General features: G+C 43.6%; 1 protein-coding gene across 1 annotated transcript in view; it reads right to left on the bottom strand.

The window, feature by feature from the left end:
* Positions 1–13,717, bottom strand: part of si:dkey-49n23.1 (semaphorin-3D) — a 74,059-nt gene extending 60,342 nt beyond the window's left edge. The window contains exon 1 of the mRNA XM_065955426.1: positions 13,461–13,717. The gene's annotated coding sequence lies outside the window, so the exon portion shown is untranslated. The remainder of the gene's footprint in view (positions 1–13,460) is intronic.
* Positions 13,718–20,000: the final 6,283 nt, after the last annotated feature.

Raw genomic sequence — 20,000 nt, 5'->3', positions numbered from 1 at the left:
ACTCCTAGCACTGTAACCTTTCCACAACCAGAACCATGAAATGATTCCAGGCGGCATGGAAAAAGACACAACAGTGATTTAGAAAGCTGGCACACACGGCTCCCAGGAGAACCAACCACTTTGTCATATCATAATATATCATAATCTGTCATGGCGACCGCCTGGCTTACGTCTTGTCAGCAGGTTTTTAAAGAGCTCAACAGGTCTGAGAGACGCCCGCTGAGAGAGGAGAGACAGTCAGGGAGGATTCAACCTGCTGCTGCTGCTGCTGCTGCTGCTGCTCCACTTTTACATCCAACCTCTGCAGCACGACTCAAAACTCAAATCATACCAGCTCTGACAAGAATCTAAAGACCTGCTCGCTGAATCTCCTTCACAAACATTTAAAACAGCTGATCTTGTACTTTTTCAAACCCAACAACATGAACTTCAAAGGACTTGAGTTTCCAAACCTCTGATACGACTAATAGACTTCAAAACAACGGCCTCACGACTTAATCACAACCTTTAAAAGCCCTGCACCTTTAATCTGCCACATGGGAGCCTGGGGATAAAGCCCCTTCAAATTAAAAGCATGCCCTTTTACTCCCTACTGACGACACATCGTCCTCTGTAATTCTCCCTGTTTGTTGTGTCTGGAAGTTATTTTCACAGTTTATGTAATTAATGAAGTTTATACAACACACACACACACACACACACACACACACACACACACACACACACATCCAAACATACATCATACTCCTGATGTTGTTGTTTTTTACATGAGAAAGACATTAAAGGAGCGTTTGTTGTTGTGGTTCCTCAGCTGTGAAACGACCTCCCTGAGGATGTGAGACGACATAAATCACTTTTAAAGACTTATTTTATCGAAAAGGCCTTCATGCCATTTTTAGGTTCTTTATGTTTTTGTTTTTTGAGGTTTATTTTGGGGCTTTGTATGACTTTATTTTAGAGATGGACAGAGGATAGAGTCAGAAATCGGAGAGAGAGAGAGACAGAGAGAGAGAGAGAGAAAGAGAGAGAGAGAGAGAGAGATAGAGAGAGGGAGAGAGAGAGAGAGAGAGATGTAAACAAAGTGAAGATAGGACTCTGAAAACTCTACTTGAAAAATATACTTGATTTATATTTAAGTGTTAAAAATCAAATATAAAGCCTTTAAAGAGTGAATCACTTTGAATAAACAGAATAAAATACAATCACAGCAGCCTGAAACCTGTCGCTTTGGGGTTTAACGAGAGTCAGATAAGGGTTTCTTTCTTTTGGAGAGAAATCAGAAATGACCTCCATGACTGGTCCTGAAGGTTAAATACGTCCATAACCAGTGTGAGAGGTTTGATATTGTCATCTGTTTTACATCGACTTTGTTACTCTGGACTCGAGGAAATGACCTCTTGACTCGTCAACATGGCGACTGACGAGGAATAAACTGTCACTTCCTGTCTGCTCATCTAACAAACAAAGTGTGTGTGTCAGTGTGTGACGGAATGTGTGTGTGTGTGTGTGTGTCAATTAGAGAGAGAGAGAGAGAGAGAGAGAGAGAGAGAGAGAGAGAGAGAGAGAGAGAGAGAGAGAGAGAGAGAGAGAGAGAGAGAGGAAACTAAGGTATTGTGAGTGGAAAAAAATACATGAATTGATGTTTGCGTGTGTGTGTGTGTGTGTGTGTGTGTGTGTGTGTGTGTGTGTGTGTGTGTGTGTGTGTGTGTGTGTGTGTGTGTGTGTGTGTGTGTGTGTGTGTGTGTGTGCCTCCAAACTGTAGACAAGAGTTTTAAATAAATATCTGAAGGAAACTCTTGGTTTGTTTCCTCTCTCTGTCTGCTGGTTTGATTTAAACAAACAAACACACAAACAAACAAACACACAAACAAACAGGGTTGTACACACGCATTGACCTGAGACACACAAACACACAAACACACAAACACAATGTGGAAAGGCAACCGGATGCCGACACTTAAGGACACTAAAAATAGTTTGTATTTTGGGTGTGTTTAAGGTCAAGTGCAGGTCGGAAAGGTCAGAGGTCAGAGGTCAGGGATGGTTTACTTTAAGGCAGTCTAGCCTGCAAGGGGTGAGACATTAAATGTTTTCATTTTAGATTTTAGTTGAAGTATTCTTCTAAGAGTCATGCACCAAAACCTCACCTAAAACTAAACTAAACGCCTCAGCACGTTATTCTTTGGTACGGCTCATTGAACAACATACAGGCCACTGCATTAAATATGGGAGTATTCAGACCGATGTTATTGTTATCCCACTGCTGCTATGATGAGCATTAGTTCCTCTCCACATAAAGAGCCACTCTGTGCAGTTAGACAAACTGACCCGCTGTTTGATGGTTTACTCGTCACTATGCGCTGTGTGACGCGTTGCAGCGGGTGTGAGATCAGGCAGAGAGTAGAAGTAGAAGATATTGTTGAGGTAAACGGTTCCCATGGCGATCAGCTCGTTTATCTTTGTTTTCTCTTCCTGTTGCACCATGGGGGATCGGAGCTGAACAATGAGTAAACAAAACAACACGACTGTGTCACATCCAGGTTTTCAGCCGAACTGGACCTCCATCATTGTGCACGTTAAGATGCAGTGAGACGTGGCATGAGTCATTCTTCACAATATATCCTGTGTTGTTTTTAGAGTCGACACGCAACGCTCTGGAGAAACAGGAATGCAGAGACAGAGACGAGGTGGTTTAAGTATTCAGAGGAAGAAATACGTAAAGAGGTCAGCTGAGAGGCCGACTCAGAGAGAGAGAGAGAGAGAGAGAGACGCCGTATCACAGTGACCCTGTAACCCACATCCTCAAACACAACGCTCCTGAAATAGACTGTTTTTTACTCTGAAACGTCGACTCTTTGTGTGGAGCTTCCTCTGTTAGTGCGGGGAGAGGCTTGTTTAAATAACGCATGAATTAAACGTTTAAAATAAACTTCCTCAATATAAAAAAAATCTGTCTCAATCTTCAAAAGAATAGAAAGAAATTGTGACTAAATGTTCCGGTGTTATTTTTTATAGTTTACGGCTAGATGACGTCCTCGTTCTGCTGCACAGGAAACAAACACAAACGAGTTTAAAGGAGCAGTATGTAACTCTGACCCCTAGTGTTTAAAATGGGTACTGCAGTGCAAATACCAAACATTGTAGAGAGCCGTGTCCCCCCCCCTCCTCCTCTCTAGAGTTGATGCTCACTCAGGTCACCATGTGGTGGACTCTGAAGCTTCAGTGTTTATCCAGCTCTGCATGGGTCTGTAAACCTTTCTGTGTTCTAACCTCTCTCCATTTTTCAAAAGCATCTCCAATATTGATCCTAGTTTGAGCACGTTTCTGCTCGTGGAGCTTATTAGAAACATGCAGAGGCTTTTTAGGTCGGGTACAATCACTTCTATCTGAACCACTTCTCTTGACCGCTTCCATCGCTGCAACACCTGTTGACCTGATAACTGCTCTCATATCTGACAAACAGAGGGGCGTCCAAAACGGCCGTGTGGGGGGGGTCTTAAAAGCGCCTACCTTCTCTGGTCCAAACAAATCCAGAGCATTCAGGAGCAGAATCTAAAGTTAGAAGGAGGACATACTGGCTGCTGCACATATCGATTGACATCATAGACGGGGATAGAGGAAGATTGAAGAAGCAGGCTGCCAACATTCTCAATACATTTTCAGGATTGCATGTGTGAGTTTTATGGTCAGCTTGCACTAAATGCTGCAAATGACATATGCATTTAAACTCAAGTAAAAGATTTATTTCAGAACATGCAGCAGCTTGATAAGAAGTCAGTAGACTGAGGATCATTAGTAACAAACACGATCAGAGTAACAGGAGCAGATGCATGACGGGAGCCACCGCTGTCTACACTTTTGACCTGCCTGTAAAAACAAAATCAGAACCTCTGAATACTTCAAATGTTTTCTCTGACCTCCACCTCCCCTCGGAGCGCAGAGCAGAAGAAAACCCCCGTAACTCTGGCTGCTGCTGCTCGAGGGACTCGGAGGTTTTATTGTGTTTACAGGCGGACGAGGTGAAAACGTGGCCGCCCACTCGAGGGAGAGCTGAAAAATCTCTCCTTTAACAACCAGCTGATTTATCTTTAGAAGACAGCAGACCTGATTCGATTACTCCCAGCAAGACTTCCTCCACCCGGTTTATTGTTTAATCTCTTTAATTTACAACTTCATGTTTTAGTATTTACTCATCTTCCTCTATTTCCTCCTCAACGCTCCATATTTCATCTGTGTACTTCCTTCTCCGTGCCAGGTCCTCCCGTCTCCTTCACTGTCTCTCCTCATCTTCTCTTCTCTCTGAAATATTTGGATATTTCTCGGTGTCCATCGGCCCGATGAGGTGACAGCTTTATAGCTCCTCTCTGCCAGCGCTCTAATCCTCACCGTGATTTAATAACCGCTCTCTTTCCATACGTCCCTCCTCACTTATCCCCTCTTGACATCTTATTGCGTTTGAATTAAGTGGAGTTATCTCTCTTTGTTTTATTTCATCTCATATCACCTCTCTGTTGTTCGCCCTCTTTCATGTAGTGCTGTTTCTTTGAGGTCACAATCCCCCAATTTAATCACCCTAATCCTGTTTCCTTCTCTATTAAACCCTCCTTACATTTCAACCCTCTTTCTTTTCCATGAATCTTTTGGTCCCTGACATGAACAGCAACTGGAGAATGTTGGGCTTTTAGTTGAGTGTCTCTGAATGTTTGTGTGGCAAAGTGAATCAGTACAGAGGACAAGAAAACTGTGCAAGAAGCGATGCACTCATCCGTCTCCTTTCCCAAAAGATCCCTGATGTCAGTTTGTTTTGTCTGGAGATTTAGAGTCAACACGGTCGTGGACACACTTGGACCAAGTCTCCAAAATACTCGAGATTTAAAAACACATGAAGGACCAATAAATGTGCAGATCTGAACTCATGGAATGGGCTGCATTTAAAACGCTGTGCAAGTCTCAAGTACATTTATCTTCTAAAGTTTTACCATTTTTGTTGAGAAAAAACATTGCAGCTACAAGGCTGATACAGGTAACGTCTCCTTCAGTTTATAGTTTGATTTATACTTCTGCATCACCACAAGCTACAACTGTTTAAATAAAGTCATTTAGAACTTCAGGCGCACTAAAAACAACATTTGAAGTGATTCAGGATTCAGGAAAAATGCTTCCAACTTCTTCAATAAATCAACTAGGTCCACCTTAACATGAAAACAATCCACTGAAAACAGACTCCCTCTTCGTTGGCGTTTAAAAAGAAAATCTACTTTCAGACGAAAACGTTAAGATCAGTTGTTTTCAACTGGTTCGTGAACAAGTGGGAGCTGTTTCCAGTGGGTTGAGACTGAGTGCCTGGAAAAAATAAATTGTTGTCAAAAATTCCATAAAGTGCTTTTTAAACATGTTTTTTCTTGTTCTGTAATTCTGTCTGTTTTGAAACATCTGAGGTTCAAAGTGCACCATCTTTCATTAAAAATAAAGCTGATTGTTTGAAAAAGATCTGAAACGTGGGTCGTGGTTCTCCTGGAGGAGTTGGTGGTGGGTCCTGAGGCTAAACCAGTAGAGAACATCGGGTTTAGACCACCGTGTACCCGTATCCGTAAAAAAGACAAAGAAGCTGCAGTATACATGCCAGGCCACTAGTTGGCGGTGTGACTTTGTAATGAAACAACACACGCATACGCACACACTCGTCCTTTCACTATTAGGTGAGATGTAAACGTACAAAAATGACTAACACATGAACGTTTGTGTGGACGGACGACGAGGTGGGGTTGTGACCTTAAGCTACAAGTCGAATACATTTCAAGATGATGAACTCAGGAGGCCGCCATTGTTGTTGTAGTCAACGTACTCAAGCATGGATGAGACTCATGTGTTTAAAGTTTAAAGTAAACTGAATATTTCCAGTTTACTCATAAACGAAGCTGATTTTAAAACTTTGCGTTTTCTGGCACCCAAAGCGCTGTTGCAGTCAAACTCAAGACCTAAACTACATCGGCTTTGTTCCATCGTTCAGCTTACACACTTTAGTTCATCTGTAAGGTTCATACATCAGGAGGGTATGTCAGCTCTCAGAGAACAGGTGCATCCAGTCCTGTGAGGCCCCTGGATCCACCCAGCACCCTGGTACCCTGGTACCTGACTGTACAGCTGTCAACACATTAAAGATCCATGAGTCTGTGAGAGAGAAGAAGAGCAACGCAGCATTCTTGGTTTACTGACCGTGTGTTTAAGGTCACACACACACACACACACACACACACACACACACACACACACACACACACACACACACACACACACACACACACAGGTTTTAACAGCACTGACGTAACAGCTGACGTAACTTCTCTTTATGAGCACATGTGGAACGTGTGCAGAGCGTTTAACCACCAAACCATCTACAACATCAGCATCGCATTCAGCAAGAGAGGAGCATGAAAGTTAGACTGAGACAGCATTTCCAGCATGGAGACCGCCATCGATGGGACTCAAGCGCCCCCTGCAGGGTGACGTCACTCAGGCTTCAAACATTTATATTTACAGTCCATGGTAAATACACGATTCTGGACACATACTGTATGAGCAAATCTATGACATTTAACCTGAAGTGTACAGCTGGCAGGCGTCTGCTGTTGAATAACTTGTCAGGGATTTATTGCTTTTTGGGGGTCGACAGACACTTTCACTTTCACAAACATGCTGAGTTTGGTCAGAGATTTCAAAACGATGCTGTAAGAATAATGTTTTTGATTGATTATCGGGTGTTCAAGCCCACAGACACACACTGGAAAAGCTGCTTACAATCAACGAGAGTGAAAGATTTTGCTACTCATTCATATTTCTGCCAAGGTGGGATGAGGTGTTGCTTCATCAAAATCATGCTTTCCAAACTACATGTTTTTAAATTGTTGATTTATTATATTCAGGTTCATTTGTACCATCCACTGAGTCTGTTTGTGATGGAGAACACGCGTGTTATTCCCTTAGCGTCCTGAGGTCGCAGAAGTCGATGCTGCCTGCGGCCTGTTTGAAAATGTCGGAGCTGAGCCGTGACTTCAGCGTCGACCTGGAAGACGTCAGACTCTCCGCAAGGAAAGCAAAACAACATTCTTGAATCCAGGACAAGAGAGAGAGCGAGGGTGAAATTTTCCAAAAGTTTTCTCTGGGATGAATGTGAGCGAAATAAAACGTGCTCTTACAAGAAGATACAAGGTTTATTTTTTTAAATGTCGTGCATGAATAAACTCCTGAAACCGTGAAGCTGATGAACCTACTCTGAAGAGAGTCTGATTATCTGATGATGCGGGGGGAGAAGTATGAAGATGTAGGTGGAAGGAGGGAGGGATCAGATGTTTCATATATGTGTTTATCTGTTGGCCTCAGGACACTGCGTCCAGACATATTTCCAGTCATCATTCATTTCTCCCGGGGGACTCCGTCTGGTTTCCAGTCTTTGTTTCTACTGTGCAAATCAAATGTAGGTCAACAGAGGAGCAGGAGTGTAAATATGAGGAATGGTAGATACTGCATCTTAACTTTGATATTCATCATGCTTCAGGTTCAGAGTCTGACTCAAGCTCAGCTCAGCAACCGTTTTAAATATTTGTCCAGGATCCGGTAGGGTAGTGGTTGGTGCACGCTCCCCATGTAGAGAGGCTGTAGTCCTCTAAGTGGGCCAACCCGGGTTGGAATCCGACCTGTGGCTTCTGTCCCGCATGTCGTTCCCCTCTCTCTCCCCGATTTCTGACTCTATCCACCGTCCTATCTCCAAAAAAGGCATCTTCCTTTTCTTTAGTTTTGGTAAGAGATTATGCAGCAGGCAGCAGACGCCCGCAAGCCGTAGACAAGCTATCATCCCAGGCTTGTGTTGCCATGACAACCCTAACAGAAGCTTGTGAACGAGGCTCGCCCTGATGTGATGTCACACTTCATATCAACGTCCTCGCCCTGAGTCAGTGTTGACCCAAGATGCACCTCTCTGCACGCCACAGTCCAGTGAGCTACAACAACAACACCACCACCATGAACACAGCGCTTCAACATGAAAGACCTCGAGGTCGAGGAGGAGACACGCCCGAGACAAGTGCATGTCTTGTTTTTCCAGCGGGACGACCACAGCAGGGAGTCAAGACAAACAAGTCAAACAAAACAGCGTTAGATGGGAACTGAGCAGCTCCGTGCAAGGAATTCTGGGAAGAGGAAACTATCTTTTAACCTCTCTCTCCGTTTTCTCATCACTGCTTCGACCTCTATCAGTGCACAGCCTCGAGTCTCTCTCTCTCCTCTCTCTCTCTCTCTCTCTCTCTCTCTCTCTCTCTCTCTCTCTGTCTCTCTCTCTCTCTCTCTCCTTCTCTGCTCTCTCTCTGTCTCTCTCTCTCTCTCTCCCTCTCTCTCTGTCTCTCTGTCTCTCTCTCTCTCTCTCCCTCTCTCTCTCTCTCTGTCTCTCTGTCTCTCTCTCTCTCTCTCTCTCTCTCTGTCTCTCTCTCTCTCTCTCTCTCTCTCTGTCTCTCTCTCTGTCTCTCTCTCTCTCTCTGTCTCTCTCTCTCTCTCTCTCTCTCTCTCTCTCTCTCTGTCTCTCTCTCTCTCTCTCTCTCTGTCTCTCTCTCTGTCTCTCTCTCTGTCTCTCTCTCTCTCTCTGTCTCTCTCTCTCTCTCTCTCTCTCCCTCTCTCTGTCTCTCTCTGTCTCTCTCTCTCTCTCTCTCTCTCTCTCTCTGTCTCTCTCTCTGTCTCTCTCTCTGTCTCTCTCTCTCTCTCTCTCTCTCTCTCCTCTCTCTCTCTCTCTCTCTCTCGGGTTTTCTGGGAAGAGGAAGAAAGATGATGTCATGCACTTCCAGATGGAAGAATAGGAAACGGGCCTCTCGACTCTCACACAACCTCCATGTCCTTTAAGTTAGTCACATATTGTTACGCTTTCTATCAAACACACCTGCGGCCTGTTGTTTACCCGTCACACAGGCCGCCGTCTGTGGACACGATGTTCGAGGAAGTCAAGGACAAACACGCCGAGAGAAACCGCTTCATTCCAAACATATTCATATCAAATCTGTGATGTGGAAGGCGTTTGACAGTTTTATCAGAGAGTCGAGACGAGATGAGGACAAACACGGCTCATCCTTAACGAAAACAAAGATATGATTCTCGAGCTTCATGTGACGCACCGTGATGAACAATAATATTTAATCTACAGGAACAAGATGTTCTAATGAGAACGTGATGTCAGGAACACGTCAACATGTTCAGCCTGGAGAACATTCACAGTCATGTTCTCTCACGGCGCACAGATTTGTTTCGTTTTTTTTTTTTTTTTTTCAAAGATTTATTTTTGGGCGTTTTGTGCCTCTGATGGAGAGATAGGACAGTGGATAGAGATGGAAATCAGGGAGAGAGAGAGAGAGAGAGTAGGGAATGACATGTGGGAAAGGAGCCACAGGTTGGATTTGAACCTGGGCCGCCCGCTTGGAGGCACACTAACCACTGCACCACGAGCGCCCCTTTATTTCTGTTTTTTAAATCATGGACGCAGCTTTGAAGTTTGCTTTATCAGTCCATCACTTTGTTCTGTCCTGAGTAAAACATCTCTAATGACGCGGGATGATTTACTTCATGAACCCATTAGAGGTGACCACATGACCACATGACCACATTCTGTTTTACATTCTGTTACCACAGAGCAGATCGAGCGGGACAGGAAGTCTGCTTTTCTTTTCAGAATGAAAGACTCAGTTTTGACAGTTCAGAACGATGACCTTATGAGTTGTTGTTGATGTGTTTATAAGGGTTTATAAGGGTTTATAAGGGTTTATAAGGGTTTATAAGCGGTTCAAGGTACAAACAAAATGCAGTACTCCGGTCCCGAGCAATAAAATCAATGATGAAAGTGAGATAATAATAAAAGTGAGTAAGTAAAAAAATACAATACATATATTCACTGAGGCACACAGTTAACAGATTAGGATATCATATATATTCATACAGTTGTGAGTGCATTCATACCACATCGTATTATCTCGCACTGTTGCAAGTGAATCTGTAATCACCATGGGAACTGCTTTGACAGTTGGTGTTGACGGATGAGTCTGGATCATTCCTTATCTCCTGTTAGGACCCCCCTTGAAAACAAGATGATACATCTGAAGGGGTTTATCCTGATTAATCAAAAACAGAATCCATCCAGCTGAAACTCCAGCGTTGACTAGAGAGGACGCCATCATCTCTGGACTGTGACACAGATCCTGTGGAATCTGCCCGTAAGTTTGTGATTCAACAAACCACATAAAATCAAATGAATGGAATCTTGTTTCGTCTTAAATTGAGCATGAATGAATCTCAAAGGAATATTATAAAATGCGTCACTGACCCAGATACCGTCTCAGAGTCATAATGACCCGACTACAGGTGCAGCGAGAAGTTTTCTTTTAGCACTTTGTCCCTGTGTTTTCTTTTCATTCTTTCTTTTCATCAGCACAGGAATGAAGCTGGACGACGACCAGAGGGAGAAACCGTTCCTCATTGTGAGAGAGAGGGAACAACTTAATTAGGGCTGCGCTCAGGCCGAGGCCGGACCTCCTGATCGGGGAAACCAGACTCTGGACTCTTGTGTGTTTCAGTGTCTTAACGTTCTCTGTGTGATCTCTAAGCGTGTGTGTGTGTTTCTACCCGTGTGTGTGTTGAATCACTCATGTGCAGTGTGAGTGATGTATGGGCGCCGTCTGCCTGGAGGGATGGCTGCTTTTATGTCCCCCCCCTCCTTTGGGGTTTGGGGAAAGGTGGAGTATAAAGAGCTGAGCAGCGGGGACTCCAGGTTTGTTATTCCCTCAACAAACTCTGACAGGTATTTTACTTTTCCAGTGTGTGTGTGTTGGGGGGGGAATAAAAACCTTCAGGGAACCTGCTGCTACCTAAAACACTAACCATCAATCACATCCATACTCGTGTCTGAAAAGGTTCTGCAGCTGCATGGAGTTGTGATGTGGCTCATTAAAAGGCGTTCATCAGCTGTGTTATTGTTCTGGATTATAATGAACCAGTGATGGTATGGCGTGCCTTCATTACCAGTGAAAGAGGTCTGATGGTATTTACTGTACGTGTTTACTGCTGCCTGTTTAGATTAAATGCAGATGTGTCTCAGCTCCACATCTTGTTTTTTATTCTGCATGTGTGTTTTGTTTCTCATAATGAGCGACAGAGTTTGATCGATAATCTGAATTATCTCTGGAACGTTATTTCCTGCAGCTGCTCCGTGCTGAAGCTGGTGACATTTATCTATTTGAGAAGAGACAAAGAGTTGAAGCTGCTGTTCTTAGTGAATGGTTCATAATATTCTTACTTCTAACATCGCGTCCAAACTGCACACAAGCGCTACATATCGCATCGGGCAGCTTGGATGATCACTGTCCAAACTGCATCTGTTAAATATTTGCTTCTACAATTCACTTATCAGACTCTTTTCTCCAAAGTGACGTACATCAGAGAGTAAGAACAACACAAGCAAGGATCTAGAAAAAAGGGAACAATGTCAGTAAGAGCAAACGATCAGCTTTGAGTCTGATTGGACACACAGGTGCTGACAGGAAGTGACCAGAGGCAAAGCACAACATTGAGGGCAGTTCTTGAGAGCTCTAATCAGTATAGAAACCATCTTATAAGTCGTCGTTATCAAACAAAAACCATCGTCATTACCATCATCATCATCAATAATATGGAGACCATCATCATTAAGTTAGTAGGTATTCATGAAAGAGCTGGGTCTTTAGCTTTTTCTTAAAGGTGCAGAGGGACTCTGCAGATCCAATGGAGTTTGGAAGTTCATTCCACCACCGGGGGGCGACAGAGTGAGTTTCAGTTTCCCCTTGTAAACAGTGTGACATCTCGAGCTTTTACATTGAAGGTCGACAAACAGACGTGAGGTGATCTATACCAGGTCACAAACGCCTCGCGGTGAGCCGGACAAAGTTTTTCTCAGACGCTGACACAAATCAGAGCACGACATTTCAATCACAAATTAGCGATGACAACGATCGGGTCTGATATCGGTATAATTTACATATCGGATATCGGACTGACGGCGCCGATCCACATCACTGATCAAGACAGATGGTTGGGCCCTTCTCAACTCGCTAAGTCTCGCTTTGAATACGTTCAGACTGAACTGTAAGAAGTGTCCACAAGTCGTCTCTATGACAACGTTCAGAAGAGATGGAACAGCTCTGACTATATGTTGAAAAAAGTCTCATTCTTACTCTTCAGTTTAAAAGATTTAATTTGAAAAACCTGACAGCTGTTGCTGCTTCCTGTTTGTGTGTGAATCCAGTACAATGCAATGCAAGTTCCCAGTTAAATACAGCTTTGTGTAGCCTCACACATTCTACCAGATAGTGAGTGTGCACCCCACACACAGAGGATTAAGTCCTCAGAGGTCAGCGGCTCAGGTCAGAATCCAACCTGTGGCTCCTTTCCCACATCTCTCTCTCTCTCTCTCTCTCTCTCTGATTTCTGACTCTGTCCTCTGTTCTGTTCGATCTGCACAAAGGGAACATTAAGACCCTTCAGAGGAATGCTCCTTTAATGATCTGCCTCCACCTGAAGTCACTCCTGACATATTGCAATAACACAGCGGTCCATATGTCGGCCTGAGCGGTCGATAAGTCTTCAGCGCTGCCTGAAATTCCAATCAGTCTGAAGGGACCTTTAAAGGCCGGTATGCACAGAAGGTAAGGGCTAATGAGACGGAGATTTAGAGGTGAGGGCGGTGAGATAAGGGCGTGTTCGTTATGATTTAAAGCCACCAGAGTATCAGCTCCTCACATTAAGAGGAGAGGTGTCATAACTTGTGTTTGAGTGGACCGTTACAGCAGGTTTGTATATCGTTCTCAGGAGATCAGTGGCTTGAGATTTCCATTGGATTTATTGTGATGGACAAACTTAAGCTTTAGCACACCACTGAATACCACACTTTGACGCTCAGCCTGCAAACATCAGGAGTTTCTGCAGGTGTGAAAACCCTAAAAAAGTGTTTTTCCAACGGCGGATTGATACGTAGCTTTTGTTAGGCATGAAGCTGTCTTCAGATGCTACATGTACGTATTGTTTCATTTATCTTTAAAAAAAGGGACATAAAACAGGAAGGTGCAGACATTAAATAAAATCAGAGCAATAACACAGAAAGGCACGTATTCAAGGTGTGTGGGAACAAAGATGAACATTCATGAGGTCAATCCAACCCTTTAAAAAAATGTTTTCTGTAAGTGTGAATGCAACATGAGTTTTTAAGCTTCCTTTATTTCTGAGATAAACACATTTTTTGATTTAATAATAATTGGGTCATGACGCATGAGAGACAACCAGTTGGAGCATTTAGAGCTAAACGGGGCTCGGGTTTGAATTTTCTATGTGACACACAAGAATACAATCGTAACCCCCCACCAAACCCTCACACACACACACACACACACACACACACAAACCTGGCGTCCTTTAGATTGACACACAGCGAGGCAGAAAGTAGTCCCCCCTCATTAGGCGTCTTAGCCAGCAGTGAAAGGAGCGTCTATTCACTGGATCTGCTGAGAACACTGGGACCAACCGAGCAAAAAAACAACGGAGCAGGCAGGGAGGCTGCCACACACACACACACACACACACACACACACACACACACACACACACACACACACACACACACACACACACACACACACACACACACACACACACAGACACAAAGGAGTGAATACATGTGAGGCTTAAATTTCAAGACTTGTGTCCCTTCTTCTTCTTCGTTTTCCACATCTTCATCCCCCCCTCCTCCCCCTCCTCCTCCCCCTCCTCCTCCCCCTCCACATCACAGGGTGAGAGAGGCAAAGAAAAGCCGACTTAATTCCTCCTGACAGCTGTCACTCTGATCAGCGGCCACAGAACCCTCTCCACCCCCCATCAGCGTGCAGCTTCACACAACGACGTGCAGAAAACCAGCAGATCTGGAAACCAAACAAGAAGACTCAAAGAAAGCTTTGGCAGGATACTTTGTCACTTCTGTTTCTTTTTGGAAGAGTTACTGACATCTTCAGAATAAACTTTGAACTGAGTTCTTTTGCATCCAGTTACATCTGACAGAAAGAAAATAACTTTTCATGTTTAAAGACAGAGTCAGCAGCTTTTTCCTAAATAATAAAATACAGACGTCTCCTAAAGTGAAGACAGAGTCAGCAGCTTATTCCTTCAAAATAAAAGACAGACTTCTCCTAAAGTGAAGCTGCTCCATCGTCCCTTCTGGGCCTCCGTACATGTGTACTCTGTCCTCTGACTGGATTTTACTGTTCTGCTTTGTTCTGGTTGACCCGGGACGTTTCTGGGCGGAGCTGGTGTGTTTCCTCCAGCCAATGACAGCGCAGCAGGTGAGTTTAAGAGTGGATACAACTCAGTGATTGGACGTGATGATGGACAGGTAGCGGCAAAGAAGAGAAAATATAATCAGAGTGACTGAATGACTAGAGAGATATCTTGTGGAGGGTTGTGAAGTTCTCCCCTCTGGCTGATAATAAAGTGTCAGATTCACTTAAGAAATGTTACTTTAATGAAAGGAAATGTCAGAGCAGGCTGTCATCAAATCCTCTACAGCTTGTAACGAGTGCATGTTGGGGCTACACACACACACACACACACACACACTGAGTTTTTTAGGTGTGTGTGCTTCTTTGTTGTGCATCAACGGTCTGAATCTCTGCTGTGATGATAAAATATCAAAGTGCTCAGAGATAATCGACTCCCACTGCCTCCTTATCTCCCATCGCTCTGATACTGAGCCCAGTAAATAACAGATATACCCTGAGCTCCTACACACACACACACACACACACACACACACACACACACACACACACACACACACACACACACACTTAGAAGAGGAAACAGTAAAGCTGAGATGATCTGGGATCTAAACTCTGACGATGTTTGAGAGACAACAGGCAATAACAGAAACGTTCTTTTAACAGACGTAATAAAAATAAATCACCTCTCCAGTTTAACATCCAAGTGGGAAAAAAAGTGTCGCCGACTCGACAGCTTTTGTGTCGTTTAAGTGCCTGACATTAAACTTCACCAGCCGGCTCGGTTTTTGTTTCTTTGGAGTCAAACGAGCAGGAAGCAAATAACGTTTCTCTGGGAAACAAGAAAGTATTCGACTGCATCTTTCAAAAAGAACGAGTTCAAGCTGTAAAAGAGGAGAGGAGGTTTCTGACACACACACACACACACACACACACACACACACACACACACACACACACACACACACACACACACACACACACACACACACACACACACACACAACGCATCGAGCCTTTTTGTGTCCAAATGTCAAAGGAAGCTGCTTATACGCACATCATCAAGAAGAAGAAGAAGAAGAAGAAGAAGAAGAAGAAGAAGAAGAGCAGCCCTTTGAACGCTGTATGTTTCAGGATTTGTCTGTGATGTTTGATAAGATGGCGTGTGAACGTGACGTCACGGTTGGCGGGGGTCACTGCAGTTAGAGCCGGCGATGGCAGAAAGAAGAGCAGCGTGGGTAACTATGGCAACAACATGAGTGCCACTATGATGTCCAATGAAAGACAAAACACAACACTGAAGGTCCAACAAGGAAAAGGTGCGGGTGATGATCACGCGAGATTCTGTGAGATCTCGTGTCTGTGGAATCGTTTCTACAAACAGCCGGTGTGATCTCGCCGTCCGGCTGAATTGTCCAGTGTGTGTGTGTGTGTGTGTGTGTGTGTGTGTGTGTGTGTGTGTGTGTTTGGATTATGATGTTTAAAATGTGTGTGGTCTAACAAGTTTTTAAAATTAGTTATGATAAGAAAATGGTCCAGGGTGCAGCCAGACGATGTTTAACTCCCTCTGTAGTAAACAGGTGATGATCTGTCTGTTCACTGAAATATGCTACTATCTCTCTCTTCCCCCCCCCCCAACAACACACACACACACACACACACACACACACACACACACACATCTTTACTGTGTGACAAAGAACTTCAGAACTTCATCACTTTTCAAAAACAGTAATTTGGGGTTTTAAGATATTTTCTCTTTCCTGTTTTCAAAGCGAAGAGAGAAACCACTTCATGTGAAGAGAAGCTTTAGTGTGTGTGTGTGTGTGTGTGTGTGTGTGTGTGTGTGTGTGTGTGTGTGTGTGTGTGTGTGTGTGTGTGTGTGTGTGTGATGCAGAGATTACAATAAATTAAAGGGTACTGAAATTTTGTACAGCCCCATGATTTCTAAAGAACTGTTGTCGATGTAGTTGATGATGATATGTTAACTTTAATAATTTGCTCTGCCTCTGGTCACTTCCTGTCAGCACCTTAAATCAGTTTGTTTGAACTTCCTGTTGTTGTTTCCTCCTCTCCAGATCCTCGCTCGTGTTGTTCTTACTCTCTGATGTTCATCACTTTGGATGAAAGCGATAAATGAATTGTAGAATTGTACAATTCAATTTCAATTCAGTCATCTTCAATTATTATTTAATTCACTAGATATCCTACTTCCAATTTCCACATACTCTGTGCACGCTCCGTCAGTGCCCTCCGCCCCACTGGATCTGTTTCTGGAATGTGAGTGTAGCCATGATCAGCTGTACAAACATCACAGGAGAACTACAAGATGACAGGAGAACTACAAGATGACAGGAGAACTACAAGATCACAGGAGAACTACAAGATCACAAGAGAACTACAAGATCACAAGAGAACTCCAAGATCACAAGAGAACTCCAAGATCACATGAGAAAACTACAAGATCACAGGAGAACTACAAGATCACAAGAGAACTACAAGATCACAAGAGAGAACTACAAGATCACAGAAGAAAACTACAAGATCACAGGAGAACTACAAGATCACAGGAGAACTACAAGATCACAGGAGAACTACAAGATGACAGGAGAACTACAAGATCACAGGAGAACTACAAGATCACGAGAACTACAAGATCACAAGAGAGAACTACAAGATCACAGGAGAAAACTACAAGATCACAGGAGAACTACAAGATCACAAGAGAGAACTACAAGATCACAGGAGAACTACAAGATCACAGGAGAACTACAAGATGACAGGAGAACTACAAGATGACAGGGGAACTACAAGATCATAGGAGAACTACAAGATCACAGGAGAACTACAAGATCACAAGAGAGAACTACAAGATCACAGGAGAACTACAAGATGACAGGAGAACTACAAGATCACAGGAGAACTACAAGATCACAAGAGAGAACTACAAGATCACAGGAGAACTACAAGATGACAGGAGAACTACAAGATGACAGGAGAACTACAAGATCACAGGAGAACTACAAGATCACAGGAGAACTACAAACAGGAGAACTACAAGATCACAGGAGAACTACAAGATCACAGGAGAACTACAAACAGGAGAACTACAAGATCACAGGAGAACTACAAGATCACAGGAGAACTACAAGATCACAAGAGAACTACAAACAGGAGAACTACAAGATCACAAGAGAACTACAAACAGGAGAACTACAAGATCAGAGGAGAACTACAAGATGACAGGAGAACTACAAGATGACAGGAGAACTACAAGATCACAGGAGAACTACAAGATGACAGGAGAACTACAAGATCACAGGAGAACTACAAGATCACAAGAGAACTACAAGATCACGAGAGAACTACAAGATCACAAGAGAACTACAAGATCACAAGAGAACTACAAACAGGAGAACTACAAGATCACAAGAGAACTACAAACAGGAGAACTACAAGATGACAGGAGAACTACAAGATCACAGGAGAACTACAAGATCACAAGAGAACTACAAGATCACAGGAGAACTACAAGATCACAGGAGAACTACAAGATCACAGGAGAGTGAATGAGTGAGTGATGAGTGAACATCAGTGATCCTGTGATTTAATAGACGTTCATTCTGGAACGACCTTTAACCTACAGAAGTCCAGATTCATGAAGAGAAGTGGGAAACAAAAAGACACATAGAAAAACACAAATGCTTTAACACACACAAAGAAAAGGACACACACACACACACACACACACACACACACACACACACACACACACACACACACACACTCACATATTCAACCTCACAGACAATGGCCTCCAAAATAACGTCCCACATGTGAACCTCATTGTCCTGCAGAAAGTCAAATAAACGTTTCCCCCCGAGCACATGAATTAAAACAAAGCCTTTGATTTTCACACACACGTTAACATGTTAGTGTGTGTGTGTGTGTGTGTGTGTATATGTGTGTTTTTTTCATACTTGTATATAGACCAAACGGAGCCCAGCAGGCTGCAGACTGTGATATACAATGAGTGCCGAAGAATCGAGGACATGAGTAGAACATTTATCTGCATGTGGGAGCCGTAAAGTAAGCACGAGGACAGACGAATGTTTGAGTATAAATAAGAACGTGTTAATGTGCGAGCTGTAAACGGAGATGTTTGTTTATGTGACCAACGAGAGCCAACTTTCTCACCTCATTGTTTTTGTTCGACTATCGCAGGACATTTTCCAGCACAATGATCGGCCACTTTGGCCTCTGTCTTTGTCTTTTTTTAGGAGCATTTTAAGCAAGCAGACAAACACATCACACACACACACACACACATCTGTAAAACAGCTGTAATCTGTGACTGTGGCTCTGCTGAATGTGCGTGCAAACACAGAATCTACTGCAGCGATCGCGAGGCGGGATGATGAATTTAGAACAAAGAGGCTCAACCACATAACCCGACTGAACAGACGGTTTTATTTCACTTCATTTATTCAGCCTGAAATCATTTTTTTATTTACAAAGAACTTCTTTCCTGCTCACCCCACAATCATTTAGTGAAACATGGGAGCTAAAAGATCCCATCAATATGCTCGACAGCACAGACAGCTGAACACAGAGAAAGCGAAAGTTAATTCAAGGTGGCTGTGGGTCATTTCCCGCTCTCTCCTCCCTGATTTCCGACTCTTTCCTCCGTCTTATCTTTAAAAAGCCCCAAAAATCCATCTTTCAATCATTTTATAATAACGGTGTCTGTGGATCAGGAGAGCAGAGCGGTGGATGGGGTGAATCTACCTCGATCAATGGTCGAGGGTCTCTTAACACCCAAAAGAACTGTTTGATGTAACATCACTGATGATGCGTTCAGGTGCAGCAGGACTTTATATGTTTCAAGCCGTTAGGATTTGGAGACTCTCCTCACTGCTGAACGTTTCAGGAGGATTTCAGGAGGACTGTTCCTTTAAATCCTCCTGACCTGGTTCACCTGTTCACACATGCACCTCACAGTGGGAGACTATCTCTGTCGGGGGGGGGGGGGGGGGGTGTAAACCGGTGAAACACACAAAAGCCTAATTTCAGTAGTACCACCTCCACAATCTTTCCACCTGTTATCATTAAGCGATCTTTCTTAAGTGATCACCTGCAGAACCTGCACCAACCAAACCTGCAATTGGTGGAAATAGACACTCAATGTATTACTCTTCAAGTGGAATCCAAGAGTCTGTCAAACAACAACAAGGCAAATAATCTGTCTAAGATCAGAAAAGTCATAAAAGCTGACAAAAACATGAGTCATTTGTTATGATAAACTTCAGTTAAATATTTCAGTCATTGTCCAGACGAGGGAATCAATTTGATATATTGTTGTCTTGTTCTTTTTCTCTGTGTGTGTGTGTGTGTGTGTGTGTGTGTGTGTGTGTGTGTGTGTGTGTTGCTGTCTGCGTTCTGTTTGGATATCTTGGCGCCAGCTCCTTCGTTTGTTCAGATGGTTACGGAGGGGAAGGAAGCATTTGGCCTGGCAGAGATTCTTTATTGTTGCGTCGGTCTGATAAGAAGTTATTAATTAATAAAGCAGACAAACACAGCGACACAATAGAGTCTGATAGAGCCGCTGTCTGCGAGGGGCGGGGCTGGTTGTGTGCCAACTTCAACAGGAGACGCACAAACAGATGCTCTGTGTGT

This window comes from Labrus bergylta, chromosome 5, assembly GCF_963930695.1.
Source record: "Labrus bergylta chromosome 5, fLabBer1.1, whole genome shotgun sequence".
In the NCBI taxonomy this organism is placed as follows: Eukaryota; Metazoa; Chordata; class Actinopteri; order Labriformes; family Labridae; genus Labrus; species Labrus bergylta.
Note: the sequence above shows the minus strand (reverse complement) of the source record. Positions and strands in the feature narration are given on the sequence as shown.